This window comes from Protopterus annectens, chromosome 3.part0, assembly GCF_019279795.1.
Source record: "Protopterus annectens isolate FY-2018-M chromosome 3.part0, PAN1.0, whole genome shotgun sequence".
Lineage (NCBI taxonomy): Eukaryota > Metazoa > Chordata > Ceratodontiformes > Protopteridae > Protopterus > Protopterus annectens.
In genome coordinates, this window is record NC_056731.1 from 1900631119 (window position 1) to 1900648618 (window position 17500).

The window sequence follows — 17500 nt, forward strand, 5'->3', positions numbered from 1 at the left end:
GGTGAATCCAGATCCAGCAAGAAGCCAATTACTACTGGTGTGCCACAGGGCTTAGTACTGGGACTACTACTGTTCAGAATTGACTTCTCTGAAGTCAAGGCAAATATGGAAGGCCTCTGGATGATAAAGTCTGCTGATGACTGCAAGCTGGAGGCAATCGCTGGAACCCCTTATGATGTAGATATCCTTCAGGAGGGTATAGATCAGACAAATAATTGGTGACAGAACCATAGCCTACAACTAAATGCAAAAATGCATTATTATATTCTTTGGGAAGTCAAACACCCCTGCAAATTACAACATCAGTAATACACCCCATACAGTAGACTTAGAGATGAGAAATCTAGGAACACAGATAGACAGTAGCCTGAACTTTGACAGCCATGTGTCCGCAGTAGTGAGGAAATCCTTTCATGTGGCACAACTTATAAGTAAAGTTATGGCATCCAGATCCAAGGAAATTATAGTCCTGCTCTACTCAGCCCTCATTAGACCAATAATTGAGTACAATGCATCATTTGGCATGTTCGTGACCAGGCACTTGACAACAGCTGGAGCGAACTAAAGGTTCCTCACAAAGAAAATACAAAGTATAAACAACATGAACTATGTAGATAGATTAAAAGCCCTATCCCTTTACTCTGTCTCCTACTGGCTGAGCTACAAGGCACTTATAAATCCAGCCTTGATGGAGCTGCTACACATCCGCAGGTCAAACAGCACATGGTTCACCTGATCTAGGGATCTAAACTTAGTCAGCGATTCAAACAAAATATGCTGGGGAGACAGATATGTTTTCAGAGATTGCCCATTCTTTGGAACAGGCTTCCTATTCACCATTAAGCAGAGCCCTTCCCTGGCCCTCTTCAAATGCAGTTTGGATCAATGGATGGGGAATCGCAAATTCATGGGTCTATATTAGTTCATCACAGTGCAATTACAGCAAACACCGGATTGTCAACACTCATTCCGTGAACATCAATTCAGCAATTCGCTGAATTTGCAGGGGGCAAGTAAATACTTGCCCTACAGCACAATGGACTCACCCAAGTGGGGGCTGCACCCCCCCCAACTATATATACCAACTCCAAGATCGCACTACAGTGAGAAAAGGGCAAAGTTGTGCTGTAGGGCTGAAACAATTTTCACAGAATGAGGGTCGACGATCCGGTGTTTGCTGCAATTGCATTGCGACAAACTAATATAGACCCCAAATTCACACCTCAAATAGCGCCTATGTCACTTATGGACAGGGGGAATCTGTAAGATATTCAATGCACAGGTACAAATCCATGCCATCCTTTTGCGGCCATATATTGGGTTAAATGGGGTTATACTGGTTAGGCTTATAATGGCCTTTAAGCCGTTAACCTAGTAATCTCCTATGAACCTATATATTTTCTGTATGAGAATATGAATATGACTTAATGTTCACTTTGAATAAGACCATTACACCTCCTAACTTTTTATTTGCTACCAGTTCCATTTTGCTAGGTTTTCTGTTTTCAAAATAATAAACAGTAATGGCAGATTGCATCCCTTGTTAGCAGTACTCACATGCCACAGAATGCGGAGGACAATTTCATTATGTTGTGTATACCTTAGGTTCACAATCTGCTTTACACAAAGTGCTTCTGTTATGGCACTGGTCAGAAATGTCATCACTGTCTTGGAGTATTCTGAATGCATGTGAACAGGCAAGGAAAATAAAACTGCATGTTTATTTCTCATGTTTTAATAGGAAAATACTATTGAATGTCCATTGGTACAAACATCTGGGGACAGTCTGGAAGTGTTCCTCCTAAAATGCCAAATATTTGCCATGCTTCATATTAGATCAAGACTTTCCTGCTAATAACAAGTTGTAAACCATGAGTAAAGGTAGCTTGCTGTTGGACATTTACTACTATGCTATTCTTAATAATGACAATGTTGCAAATGTACATATATATGGATGATTAATTATTAGATTTCTGAAATAAGTACCTGGAGCATTATGAAGTCTAGTATTTATTTATTTATTACTTGGATTTGTTAAATGGGTTTGAGCACTAATCAGAAAAGACCAATTTCAGTCTCAGTCAGAGGGATCTTATTTGGGATCCTTTGATATTGTAAAATGTGTGTGTCCATGGCGGATTAAATATACCTGGGCCCCAGGCTGCTTTCAATCCATTCCCACCCTGCCATCACCCACTGGTCCCTGCCCTCACCCCTTTGCCACAAACCCCTGGCCACCTGCCTCATGACTTATTTCAGGGGACCACACGTAAATATAAACGCTCTTCTGAACTCACCTTCCTTATTGTTTTAAGCATGTACTAACCTATGTGATTGTTTTATATCTCTTTGATAAAGCGTAATTTGCTTGAATGTCTTTGCTTTGCCTCTGAGTACTCTTTAATACTTTCACATCATGAAATTAAACAAAATTACTAAGCATTACACTCAATTCCTGACTTTAGACTATTTCAAAAATAAAAGCCCCTAACAAAATAACAGAGAGCCCATCAATCACCTTGGTTTTGCTTGGTGGTGGTATTTTCACTTTCTCAAGAGAATTTCAAAAAGCCAAAATACAGTTTTAACAAATTTATCGAAAATTCAGTACATAAATAACAAGATCAGACATTATATTAACAGACACACACACGATAAAATAGAGCAATGCTATCTCTTATCAACACATGCAAATCACATATTCTCCCTACGAATAGGTATTCTTTATGATGGCCATTTGGTGTGATTTATAAAGGAAAAGAGTTGCACAATTTTAACACAGATATATATCCACAGTCTCTACACAAATTTCTCTTGCTTACATTAGCTGTGTTTCATGTCTTTTCTTATCCAGCAAGTGTTCTAAGACCTAAAACAACTGGCAGTCTGCAGCACTGAGGTGCCTTGTCAATTCCTGTAGGGTTGGTGCAGATGTAAGCTGTCTTATGAAAAATGACATTGCCTTTAGTAAATACTGTTCTGCATCTGGTACCTAAACAGTATTTTACTGCATTGTATAAAACGACTCATTGTTTAACTGGAATCAGGACTGAAATAATTTCGCATAAGTTTTAGTAATGTTAGACGCAATATAATGCACAGAAAAACAAATATGCGGGACTTGGTGCCTGGCGGTGGTTAATAGCTTAAGCTGGACTAATAAATAAGCCAGGGTAATCGGATTCATTATCCACTACTTCCCTCATACAGCTATAACCAAATGGACCACATTTTGACACTGTAGTATCAATTGTCTGACTCATTAGAAGGTGCTTGGCATCGACACGTATACCAATCAGAAGGTCGCGTAAGTCACGCATTGTTATGCAAATCACTTCCTCGCCAGCCATAAGTAAGTATATGACCCAAGTAAATGCATACGTACACATGTACATTCAGTTTATTTATTGACATCTGATTACCAGGAAATTTTGACTAGGTAGGTGTCCATTTTCAGAGGAAGCCCAGGGATAAACGCTCCAAAGTACTACAAAAACATTTTAAGAAAAGTGCTTTTACTGTCTTCAAAAATAATACAAAGACAGCTACAGTTTAAATAAATAATTATACCAAGTTTGACATTTGTCCATAACTCTGAACTGCCCAGACCTTTCCCTCATATTTTGGTCTGTTTCTCATGAAATGTTTGTTTTCTGACAAATCACTTTGGACTGAAGTCACTAAATGAAATCATACATTTGACTGCCAGCCTTTGTATTCTTTAAAAAAAATTCAAGCAACTTTTTAAGTTTGTATAGGGAATACCTAAAATATGTTTCTACTTTTTGACCCCCTGTTATTTTAGCCTTTGTCCAGATTTATACATAGAGATTTATTCATAGACAACTGTTAGGCTAGGTGTTAACGTGAGACTCAAACCACGTTCTTTGTGTTGAAACACTTTAACTGTTATGCCAACCCGAACTTCTGCACTATGAGATAGAAATCTGAATACAACTAGTTAGCTTACCATGTATTTTTTGGGGGGAAAAACATGGTATGAGGCTTCATGCCTCCACCCACCTTCGTAAGAAGATTACATGTATGCGACTAAATAATTACACTTTCTTATTACTACGGAGCACTAGAAGGCACCTTCCAATGCATTGCGAAACAGTCGAAGCCATCTATACCACAAAAATAGACACTGCACAGAGTGATGCGCTCTCCAGCACAAAGTGAAAACTTCTGTAAGCAGCAAAGAAAAGAAAAACAGAGTTAAGTCGCTAAGCAAAGCTGGAGAAAAACTGCCTGTGTTTACACCTCCTTATGGAGTAACCCTGAGGCTGAGGAAAGTCGTGCCTTAAGTACGACTCGCCACTTCCGTGCGAAGAGCGCGAGACAGCGCTAGAACGTACACACGCTACCTGTGGGCACATCCGCCTTCATACAGAACAAGTGCGGGCGCTGGAGAACGCGACGTTGTGCTCAGTTGTTGAGGGAAGCCTGGCTGTGGTTACGGATGAGTGAATAGCTTACTGTACGTTTACTGCTTTACAGAGCCTTCCACTGCATCATGTGCTCTGGAAATTTTTTCTTTTTCTTCGCCGAAACGTTCTAGCTCGTCACTGCAATCACTTGGTTTCTGAAGAAACACAGACAAGGATAACAGCACGTTTTTGAAGGAAGGGGGTGCTTTATGCACGGATTACTATTTAAGGTTGGTGTTATTTAAGGTATTATTTTTTTTTCTAAATGTTGGGCTCCCGTTTTTCTATTTTTCTGCTGGTATATAGACATGCTATTTACGAGTTTTGTTAGCATGAGAATAAATTATAAGGTCAGATTTATGTGTGATCTTAATTTGCAGGATAGATGCCTGAAATTGGCAAGCATCATCATGTAGGTTTTGTGCTTGCAGCATTGAACTTGCACATCTCAAGCAACAGCATGCATTAGCAGTCAGTATGCCACTCTGACTTGTTAGAGGGATTGAATTTCTACAGGATGCAAGGTAGGCAGGAATGTAGTTTTAAGTATTTTTTTCGGATATTCCATCTTTATTATCTCGTGCATCTCTGTGAAATGGCACAAAATATTTCGTTGCATTCTAATTTAATTCTGTAAGCCTGTAACACAGGTTGCAGGCTGATGTATTTTTGACACTCAGTTGAGAAATTCCACAAGACGTGACTAGACATTTTTTTTGCAGTGGAGAATCATTTGGTGCAAGCTTGTGGTTGTCTTATGCTCAGATAATTTGTCTTTCAGCTAGGCAGTGCTTCAGATGCGAACTGATGCCAAAAGCCAGCAGAAGGTTTATTCAAAGGACGTGCTAGGAACGAATGGCAAAAGCTAATGGATGTATTTTTGCATGCAGACGTACCAGGTCCAGGGTTCAAAGCATCCTTCTTTTTTTATCAATCACTGTCCATACTTCATACATAGTATATATGTCAAGTGCTTAGTGGGGTGTTACAGGTCTGCAGAGAGCAAGTACGAATTATGGAGAAGTAAAATGGTTTCTCAAGGTATTTGCATCTCACTTGGGCTCACTGTAGGCCCCTAGGTTCATAGGCTCATTTTTCAAACTTGGAACTTTGATTGCTGTAAATTAATCTCATGATGATGTTATGCATATGTGTTTTTGAAGGACGTTTATGGGTTTCCTTTTGATTGTAAAGGAAACTTATTCTGCATTCTTGGAAGGTGCTGTGTAATGTGTAACATTTTACTGTGATATTTATTTTCAGTATTTGATTCTACCAGCAGTGCATGCCAGTTCTAACTTTTAAATTCAAACAGATTAGGACACCAAGTCACCTCTGAGCAATGTATTAAAACAGAGTATGAAGACATTTTATGAAGCCTTTCTGAATAGCTGAGTTTCCATGTTCTGATGGTACCTTTTCAAACTTGTTTCAGTTTGTTCAAAGACTACAGAACACTGCATTGTATTAATCAATGGCTTGATTAGTTAAGTGTATTTAGTGGTACACTGCTCTCATTGGAGTAAATGTGTGTGTGAGTGTATTTAGTGGTACACTGCTCTCATTGGAGTAAGTGTGTGTGTGTGTGTGTATATATATATATATATATATATATATATATATATATATATATATATATATATATGTGTGTGTGTGTGTATGTGTTCTTTATAATTAAGTGGACTGCAGACTATACTTTTTTTATTTTAATAGATACTCTACAGTGATCAAATTTTAAATTATCATTGCCCCAGGCTCTTTAATAATAACATTCTTTTAATGATTAGATCGTTTTATTTTGTAAAATAATCAGTGCCCTTTTTGCCACGTCTCACTGACATTAATGGTGAGGTCATTGCTATTCTACTAGGTATGTATTTTTGCAGACCGTTACGGAAAATAACACATTTTTCACTTTTAGTATAGTGCCATGTGGGTCATTCCTTGTAACTCGAGTTGGGACAGACAGTTGCTCGACGAGTTTTGTATGTATTTGATTATGTATAGAATGTTATTTAATGTTTTTAATTTGCTGTTTATGCAGTTATATGCAGTGGTGTCAAATGATTTAACAAGGTGTTATCAGTTGTGCCATATGAAATAAAAAAGAGAGAGAGAAAGAGATGCTGTTTAACAAATCCATACTCATAGTGCTGTATAACTAACAAACCTAGTTCTTTCTAATTTTGGATACGTTTATTTTTAACCTGTCTCTTCAGTTTTACATAGTGTTCTGGTCAGAATGATTAGTTCAAAATTATTAGGGTTTGATGGTGCTCATGTTTCCATTGCGACTCTTTACTGCTACAGCCTGCCACCATAGATCAGGAATCTTTCCATAAAAATAACATTTTGTTTGGCATGATTGCAAAATTTGACTTAGGATGTGTAGGAAACCACTGGGTATATTGTCTTGTCCCCACATGACGTAAATTTTTCATTTTTTAAAATCATCGTTTATTGCATTTATACTTATAGAAAGGTTGTCTCATTGTGTGTGTATAATACTCTAACGTGTGTCTTTGCATCCTTTGAAGTCTGGAATTTTTTTTTCTAAGTACATCTGTCATTTGATGCATCTGGGTAATCACTTCATTGTTTATCAATAACATTATATTCACAATGTGATATAATTAAAGGATACAGTATTATTGCACAGACGTTGGAGTTACTTGCATGTGGAAGATTTGGTAAAAAAAAAGTAGTAGTCCGTGTTCTTTAGCCTAGATTTGTTTTTATGACTTGGATAATTTTTTGAATCCTGAGTAATATTCTCTTGTTATACATGACAGTAATTTTGTGATTCCACCAAAGATTTTTTGTTGACTGTTATCTGCATGTTTGTGTTTTGCTGCTACACGTTCAAAAATGCTGAAGGTAAATAATCTAACTTATTGGTTGTATCTGGAGCAGGTTTCTTTAGATCACTGAGGACAGTTTTCCAGTCTGTTTTCTTCACGATTGCATCAATTGTGTCTTTGTTTCCACTGGTAACCTCCAGGAACATGGTTTGTTTTATGTTTGAGTTTGATATCTAAGATGTTGCCATACTTAGTTTGATAGTGGGATTTCATATTATTTGTTCAGAAATATTCTGAATCATGTAGTTTACCTCTGTCCTGTAGTAAATATCAGCCCCATTCTTGGTGCTGTAATTCACCATACAAACTAATGATATTGCACATTAGCGTGGCCAATTTGCGTTTTTGGGATATTCAACCCATGGTCTCCTCATCTGCAAAGCTGTACTATAAGTCCACCATACTTTGTCCCCCACCCTCCAGTAAAATAAATAAAATAAAGTCTTCTTATTCATCCACCAGGAATATTTTGTTCCCATGATATTATTTTTTTGAAAATACTGTCCATGTGAACTTGATTCATCTTTTTGGTCTTCTTCTTTAGGATAGTTATTTACATGGTTAGTCTATCTTCATGTTTTTGTAGGAAAACAGCAACCATTTTAGTTCCACTGCCTTGAACTACCTCCATCTGGTTTGTGTCTCTGTAAAAATGAAGTCTCCAGAATTGTTTGCAACAGTTCAGGTAGGATCTCCCAGACTGTATGGGTTTAGTATTTTTGAGCAAAACACACAAACGTCGACATTAGTTTGGTCGGCATGCTTTGGTTGACAGAAACAGATGATCAACATTCCTTTGGTATGGAAATATGCCCTTTTCCCATGGAGTGTGCAGTCTCATAGTTAGTATTTGCTGATTTTTTTTAAACACTCCATTTATTGTGTTTGCTTACTTTGAATTTTAATTTATAGTGAGCCATAACCTTCCTACCATGTTTCAGAAAGAAAAGAGATGAAACATAAATTCTTAATATAACTTTCTAAAGGCATGCATTTATTGTCACATCAAAACACATAATGTTCATCTTTGTCAATTTAATTGTATGTTACTGATGTGCAAAAAAGGGCAGGCAGGCTTCAACTGTACTAATTTTCGTAACTGACGAGACTTGCTAGCTTGGCTGCATGTCCTCTTTTATGAGATACCCTACTTTAGAGAGTGAAAAGGTAGTGGTGACCTCAGGCAAGGTTGTGTAACTCCATGCAGTTCATACAGGATGATTCCCTTCAGTAGCTTTCAAGTCATTTCACTGACTAGCTTGAGAGTGGAAGCCCCGCTGTCCTAATAATTAACTCACCACCCCATTTTGCTATCTGCCTTTCTTCCTGCAAAGCCTGTTCCCTGCTTTTTTAACTGAAACATATAACCTGCCTACTACTCTTGACACTGCAGAAGAAGACATAAACCTAAAAAGATCTGTGTGGGAAGAGGCAATTCCTTCACGACTCCTAAATACAGTTTCTCTTGTCACTGTGTCCTCCTTCCATTGTCTCTCGCCCTCCTTTCCTGGCCTTGCTGTTATTAGGGGCTGAATATGGTAGGTGTCCAAATGGAATTCTATTTATAGTGTTCTTGTATCACTTCTTATAATCCGTTTTTTTTTTTTTAATCCATACTACTAGAGTTTATTTTTAATTAGGCAGACTGCCCTTTCTTGTTGTAGATATTTCCCTGCCTTCCACCTAGATGCCCTAACCTCTATCATTGCCTTCCTCTTCTGCCCCCTCTACCTCCCCTGCTTCCCTTTCTCTCACTTACACTTTGAAGTTAGACTTACCATGAACAAGAACTTTGTTCTGTTATTTCAGGATGAACACCTTGAACTTCTCATCTCATTTCTAAGAAAAACATTGACACAAACTATTGGAAGAAGTTGTCACATCTGTGCATTTATTGCCATATAATACTGAATGAATTGAATGTTTAGCTCTGCTGTTCCATTTCTAATTTAGTCATCTTTATAGATGTGCACAGATGATGAGCTTTTATGGTGCTAAATTTGATGGCTGATGAATTTCACTAGCGAGGTCATATGTTATCTTTTTTTAAATAATATTCTACCTTGTACAAGGGAGGGTGGCTGTAAGTGAGCTGCCATATAACTGCAGGCCTGTCTTGGAGAGTGCAACTCTTGGAGAATTAAGTCTTTGGGCCCTTGGGCTGTCCAGTTTGAAAGTTTGAAGCCTACTCTTCTAAAAGGCAAACTGTTACCACCGTTTTACCCTTTCCCTTCCTTCCATCTGTCTCATTACCACAGAATTGGTGGCAGTTCGCCTGACCCTCAAGGTGTGTCATTTTATTCTGTGTCACTTCTTCCAAGCTCCCGTAAGTTTTTGCAGTATGCGTCTAAATCTTTTTCGTTCTTTTAGATATGCATCTTTTAATGAGATTGTATATACTTACATCAAATCTCTACTACTCAAGCTAAAACCTTGCTCTCCTTCCACTGACAGTCTATCTCCTACATTCCACAAACTTGCTGCTGACTCGTTTGCCTATCCTGTATCTATACTAATTAATCGATCTATTCTGGAATCAACTGTCCCCGCCCTTTGGAAATCTTTCTTCATTATCCCTCTTCTTAAATGTGGAAACTCCACTGACCCCTCAAACTACCGACCCATTGCCATTCTGTCCCCCCTCTCCAAGATACTAGAAAAATGTATTCACTCACAGCTTCTCAATCACCTCCTCACACACCACTTACTTACCCCTACCCAACATGGATTTCGTCCTCAACACGGCACCACCACTGCCCTCCTGTCCTTCACTCATGTCATTGCAGAGGCCCTAGACAACAATAAACTAATTTCCTGTCTCTTCCTAGATCTCTCCAAAGCCTTCGATATTGTCTCTCATCTTCTACTACTATCCAAACTCGCAAATCTCCACCTATCCCCCTCCACACTTGCCTGGTTTAATAGTTACCTATCTGGCAGGGAACAATCTGTCAAATGGCTCTAATCCTCCTCACCTTTCCTTCCCATCTTCACTGGTGTTCCCCAAGGCTCCATCTTGGGACTCCTTTTGTTTAACATCTTCACCAATGATCTTTACACCTCATTCAAAGAATCCTTCCTTATTCAGTATGCTGATGACTCCACACTTATAGCCATCTCAAATAACATTCCTGAACTACACTCCCTGACCCATCAGGCTCTACTATCCACTGAACAATGGCTCTCTCACAACCTATTGATCCTAAACCCCCCCCCCAAAAAAAACTCCTACTTTTCCTTCCCTCTTCTCTTTCTCATCACAAAACCTCCTTTTTTATTGCATCTTCTAACAATACAAACATCCAACCTGACACCCACACAAAACTCCTAGGGGCCATTATCGATGATGAAGTTCAACCTACACATACTCCAATGTATAAAAAAAAAAAAAAAAAAAAAAAAAAACAGAAACTAAGTCTGCTATATCGGAACAAAACATTCCTAACCCCTGAATCTAGACTTACCCTGGGCCAGACAATCCTCCTCCCCTCCCTCTTGTACGCCACCCCAGTTCTTACCAATATCCAGGCCTCCACTCTAAACAAACTGCAACAGACTTACCGTAAAATAGCCAGATTCATTACTAACTCCCCATACAACTCACACCACTGCATTTCTTTAAACTCTCTTCAGTGGCTTGAACTTCCCCAGTTTCTGCTATCTTATCAATTTCATATGCTACACTCTATTCTTTATAAACCCTCCTTCTGTCCATCTCTATCTTCCTTGGTCTCCATCTACATCCCATCCCTGACCCTCCTTACTTCTCCTTACTTCTAACCAACAATTACTTGATATCTACCACCCAAAAATGTCAGTAGGCAAACTATTCTACAAACACTCCCTTGCCCATGCTTGGAACAAACTTCCCCTTGACTTACGTTCAATCTCCCACAACTCACACTTTAAAAATGAACTAAAAGCTTATTTTCTCAATTCCAGAACCTGCCCTTGCCATGACCCTACCTAGTCTTCCTTCCCTTTATGTACCCTCAAAAGGACCATACTTAGTACCTCATTACACCTCACCCTCTAATGTGTCTACTATGCATTTGCATAATTTTATACAAACAAAAAATGTTTATTGTTGACCTATTGAACTATATCAATGTAAATTTTGTTACTTAGCTTCTTTTTAGTGCAACTTTAACTTTATGCATGTAACCCAACATATGTGAATCATTTTTATAACCACTATTATATCAATATTGTTTAAAATTGTACTTGTTTTAAAATGTATTACTGGAGATTTTCTCCTCGGGTCTCCACTGAAAATGGGCCACAAGCCCAATTGGACAAACCCAGTTAACAAATGTCATAGTACTAACAGCAAGGCTCAAAACATTTTTCTGTGTAGGAATCCATTCAAGAGTCCGCTTATTTTTCCACTTCTTTTGCGTCCTTTGCCTCCTATGCCCGTCTTTAGAAAGCCTCAGTCCATTAATTTAAGAGTCTGTCATCTAGCTATTATGTCTTCCTTGATTTTTGAAGCGTTTTCTGAACTGTTACTCTTAAACTCTGCTTCGTGTAGTCTTTGAATCATTTCATACCACTTCATTCTCTAGGCCAGTGGTTAATAATCCTTCTTATTAATGGCCATCTCCCGTGTTCATGTGTCCTGTCACTTAAGGTCTTTTCTTCAACCAGTACATATATGAATGCCTTAAGCAACAGGCCTGTAACTTCCTGCTCTCTGTATCCAAGGAGAGGAAACCAGGGATATCTCTTAAAACCTTCAGTTTCCACCTACTCTTTGCCTGAATCGTAATATTTGCTACTGTAACTCAACAAAAGCAGTGCTGTTCCAGTTCTAAAAAAATGCAGAGAGTGTTTTCTTCCCATGCCAGTGTATCTTCTGTATAGTTTGGTGTAACAAGGTCTTAAATGGAACCTGATCTTCTGCTGTAGGAATGGCCCATAAATTTGCCCATGTCTTTTGTAGGATGCCAGGTGCATACTGCATCTCCCACTTGACTTGCAGGCAAAGAAAGAGAACTCTTTTTCTATTTAACACCTGTGGACAAATGCATGGGAAGTTGAGGTTCATTAAAGAACTGTGTAAAGCAGTTGAGCTATAACAACCCTGATGAGAACAGGCATGTGAGTGGAACTGGTGGTAGTGGAAGTATCAAGCATGTGAGTGGAATTGGTGGTAGTGGAAGCATCATGCAGGTGAGTGGAACTGGTGGTAGTGGAAGTATCAGGCAGGTGAGTGGAACTAGTGGTAGTGGAGCAGAAAACGATCTGGGTGTGTTGCACGGGTCTACTTTAAAAGCCCGAAACGCTACTTCGCAGACACAAAAATCACCGACGCCAGATAACCGACAACGCAAAACACCGAACACCATAACACCGACACCGAACGTAAACAACATACCCACTAGCCCTAACCCAAACCCTAACCCTAAGGTCCGACACTATTGCACACTCACCCTACCTGCACCCTAACCCTAACTCACTTAACCCACCCCTAACCCCAAGGTCCGACACTATCGCACACTTCACCTACCTGCACCCTAACCCGAACTCACGTAACCCGTCCCTAAACTACAGTCCCTCACTATCACACACTTACCTTACACGAACCCTAACTCCGACACTTACACACACTCACCTTTCCCACAGCCTAACCCGAAATCCCACAATATCGCACACTTACCTCACGGCTCCTAACGCCGTCACTGTCGCACACTTACCGAGTCGCGATCGCACATTACCCTTGTCGGTCTTTCCGCTGTCGGCAAATCACCCTGTCGGTAAACTTACCTGTCGGTCATTTGGTCTTCGTTTTCCGCGTGTCGGGGAATCGTCGGTTCGGTCTTTAGAAGTAGACCCGTGTTGCACACACCTGGAATGGACCATTAGGAGCAGAGTGAGAGAGCAGCGGGTGTGCAGACAGAATGCAGAAATGCATCCTAAGGTGATTCACTCAAGAAAGAAGGAGGTAGTGTCTCTAATGTACAGGTCTCTGGTCAGACCATACCTTGAATATTATTTCTAGTTCTTGAGGCCATACAGGGAAAGAGGCATCTGGCTGCTGCAGGGAGTCAAGAGGAAAGACAGCAGAAGGGTGCCTGGGGTGGAGATGAAGGATATGGCTGAAGACTATAGCAGATATGGTTCTTCTCATTAAAGACTTGAAGTGATTGCGTGGTGCATTAGTAGTTTCACTGCATCTCTTCAAGAGAAGTCTAGTTAAAGCTTCATTGAGATGAAACAAACTAGTGGAAATATCAGCGGATTGAATAAACAATAGAAAATAGTTTATAGTGGGCAAACATTCCTGCACCCTGTGTGGAGTGCTTCAGCCCCATCTCCTTACTGATTATAACTCCACTGTCACACAGCTGCAGAGAAAAACAGAAAAGCACCAAAATTCTGAGTCAGTGCTGGTGGACAGGTAGAAACTATGATTGTGGAGTTTTACCAGATTGTGTCCGTGAAGTGTGAAGGTGTTGCCTTGAAGGGGAAGGGTGAGGGGATGCTTGCTGCATATTGCAGGGAAAAATTACTTCCTGGAGCTCTGGAAAGTCTTTTCACACAGAGAAAGTACCAAAATTGCTGGTGGAGAGAGAACCCACTGAGGCATTCATGACAGTAGAACACATTTTATTTGCTGATGAGCTGGTAAATTTTACTCTTTATTCTGTAACTGTATGGAGCTTTTCTCCCCAGGACTCCACTGAAAACGGGCACTAGCTGTCCAGCCGGACTAATGGTAAATAAAAGTAAAATAAATAAATCGTACTTAATATTCTTTTTCTTATTTAGCTGGAATACCTGTCTGGCATGCAGTTCTGAAATAATTGCTAATTCTCACATAATATACACTTTTGTGTTGAAAACTTGGGTGTCTGGTATGTGAGTTCTTGGTTAAATGCAACACTCTTTGCTTCTGCACCTTTAGATTCTGCTAGCATTTGTTGTGTAGTCCTTTTGTTGCCCTCCTACTTTATTGTTTACCTGAAACTGTTATGTTTATACTGCCTCACCCTCTCTCTCTCTCACACACACACACACACACACACACACACACACACACACACACACACACACACACACACACACTCTCTCTCTCTCACACACACTTTTACCTAAAGCTATGTCCATGACTCATTTAAACCCACTTTCTTCCTTCTCTGTATTTCCTCATCATAGTTTCATCATGTTATGACTGTTAACCTAAACTAATGTTGCTGATGGAGTTTCATTGACTATACAGAGACATATACATGTTTATGCCTCTTTCTGTTTACTGTCATGTTTTGTTTTTACAATGTTTACTTAAATTTGGGCAATAGTCTCCAAGACATTTTTTTTAACTATATAACCTCACCTATCATGTAAGCTTATTGGTATGAATGTGGTTCTCGGTTATAATTTTTTGTTGAGGTTTGCTTTAAATTTATTGTGGTATTGTGGTACTATCTGTCGTACTCTTTATTATTAGTCAAAGAAAACTTTATTGTCATTCAGAACTATACAGCAGTGTAGCTGAACGAAATTACAATGCTTCATTCTCAATGCAGGAAACAGTTGCACATATAGATAGAGAAAAATTAATAAAATATCACAGTAGAAATTTAATAAGTAGCAATTTGTAAGTAAAGTAGGACAGCAGTGACCTACACCCATCCCAGAACAGGAGACAAGGAAGACAAGGGACAATATGAAGGTAATATTGCATTGCACTTTACAGACCTTCAGTGTGTAGGTGAGCCACCTTAGTATTGCACTTAGTTATTGCACTTCCATAAAATAAGCCCCTTGATAGACTATTTATGTAACAGACGTCATGGTTTGTTTTTCCAAAGAGTTCAACAGTCTAACAGAGAGCAGAAAGAAACTGTTTCTTAGTGTCGAGGTCTTACAATGCAGGTTTCTGTATAGAGGCTAGGCGAGTGTACAGTTTGTCAAGTCACATCGAGTTCTTGTGAATTGGTCCTGCTGTGCGTCTGCGTGTATTTTCTTCACAAGTACATATTCCTCCTTTTTATCGGTCACTTTCAGAGATGTTTGAAATAATTCCTAATGCTGAAGTTTAAGGAACCCTGTTGTTTCTTTTCTTGTTGGTATCTTTTGTTTCCTGTTACCCAGTCAGTGTTCCACCCACACTATCACCATGAACCCAGTATAGTTTCATTTTCCTGTTTGACTGGTACTGTGACAAAAACTTTTGAATTTTGGCCAGGGTTTGTAAGTAGCTTTTTGCCTGATTTACTGTTAGCCAATCCTAAAATTATGTTAGATTTCTATTCTTCTATGAATTTGTTGCATCTAACATGCACTCATCTTGTGTGCTTCTAAATTCTATCTTCTTAATAGTACTTTCCTTTGGCATTGATATCACAGTTGTTTTTAATTATTGGTGCCTGGCTTCTTGCTTGTACTTTAATACACACTTTGAAATGGAGAGTCACCTCTATCTGCCTTCACTCTTGAAGAAATTTTGTCGTTCTTTGATTTGTTAACAATAGTGAGTGATGTGGGTGTCCCCCTTTTAGTGTTTATAACTGTGGCATCAAACCACACCTTTCTTTGAGCATCACTTTTAATATAGCACTATTATTTGTCAGTTGAATTTTTGTGTTTCAGTAATTGTTGATGTCTATTCACATCATTTTCGTCTGTGTGTGACATATGTGCTCATTATGTTCATCTACTTGAATTCTAGGAGAAAACATAGTTTTTTTGTCTCACTTGGTATACAGTCTGCTGCCTGATCCAAACTTCATTACAAATGAATTAACATTTGTGGTGATTATTGCGTTGCTTCTTTTTTTTAAAGATGCCGCAACATTTTCTCTTTTGTTGTGTTCTGCGTAGTAACCTGTACTCAGTGAACTTTGTGTCTGAGAAAGATGTTGTCTTTGCCTAGGACATGTTTTCTCCTCAAACTCCAATTACATTCTCTGTTTCTTTTCTTTCAGATCCCGTTCTTATGAACTGTCTCTGACACCTTGCATGGAATGTTTTTATGGACTATATTCGGTTTGTGGCTCTCTTATTTTGAGAATATCTAGAAATGCACCTTCATCATGAGTTTTTCTTAACTGTTCATTTGCCGCTATTTTTTTATGATCTTAAATCTTCCATTTTCTCCTTTTCTTTTTCATTTGTTTGCTGTGTGCCTGTTCAAGTTTAACACCAGTCTTAGCACTATAAAACTAAAACAGTACAACTCGCTGGATAAACGTCCTATAACACATAAATAATCCCACAAGTAAGCAAATAAGTGTAAAGTGTATAGGGCGAGACAAAGCAGATCAAACATGTAGACATTTTCTACATTTTTGATCTGCTTTGTCTCGTCCTATACATTTTATACAGTACTTTTCCGTTATCGGGGCAACAGTCATAATGACCGTTTGCAATCCTAGCGCTCATTATAACGTTGATCGTTCAGCTGCTGCTGAAGTGGGTACCATTTCCTGTCAAATTTATTAAGTGTAGTCGATCGCATTTCATAAATAACGACAATCATTTGACTTATAGACTTGTCTTACTCGGAATAATGCATGCCAACAGGACTTAATAGGGAGTGAATTAGCATGCATTATTTGGAGAAAAACAAGTGTATAACTCAAATGATTGCCGTTATTTATGAAATGTGATAGACCACACTTTTCTCCTACAACCGCCAGTTGTAAGGAATGAGGAGGGGTTTGAGCTGAAATCAAGAGAGAGTTCAGAGGTATATGCACATGGGACACACATTAATCAGATTGTGTGAAATGGCAGGTAAATGCATTGGTCACGCTTTGAAACTGGGTGAAACGGAGAATTAAAAAAAATGCTTGCACAGATCTTTTTTTTTTTTTTTTTTTTAACGTAAACCGCAGTCTCAATAGCCAAATTCCCCCCCCCCCCCCCTCCCAAAAACAAAAAAAATAAAAAGACTGTAGTGGTCTTTAACATATTCCTGTAATGTGCTGGCTTTTCAGCATGCCCAGAAGTCAGTGTGCATGTAAGTGTGTGAACGAATGAGTTGTAATATTTTTCCTTTGCATTTTATTATACTTGCGCTTTGTTACCAGTTGTAATACGTTTAGGCACTCCCGCGCTTCTTCATTCCTTTCCCATTTGGCTGATTAACATCACTTTTCATTTCCATCGAGTTAGTACGAGACTGTCCTGTGAAAACGAGATGAAGTCAAGAAGTACTCCTTGCCCCAATAACGGAAAATTTCCTTTTATACTTATTTGCTT

At 38.9% G+C, this 17500-nt stretch overlaps 1 protein-coding gene across 3 annotated transcripts in view; it reads left to right on the forward strand.

Moving 5' to 3' along the window:
- The first annotated feature begins 4071 nt into the window (after nt 1-4071).
- RNF144B (ring finger protein 144B) overlaps nt 4072-17500 on the forward strand; it is a 1090613-nt gene continuing 1077184 nt past the window's right edge. The window contains exons 1-2 of one of the 3 annotated variants that reach the window (XM_044065981.1): nt 4075-4660; nt 4811-4954. The gene's annotated coding sequence lies outside the window, so the exon portion shown is untranslated. Of the gene's footprint in view, nt 4661-4810; nt 4955-17500 lie in introns of all 3 variants that reach the window. The other 2 variants (XM_044065983.1, XM_044065980.1) reach the window with 2 other exon arrangements.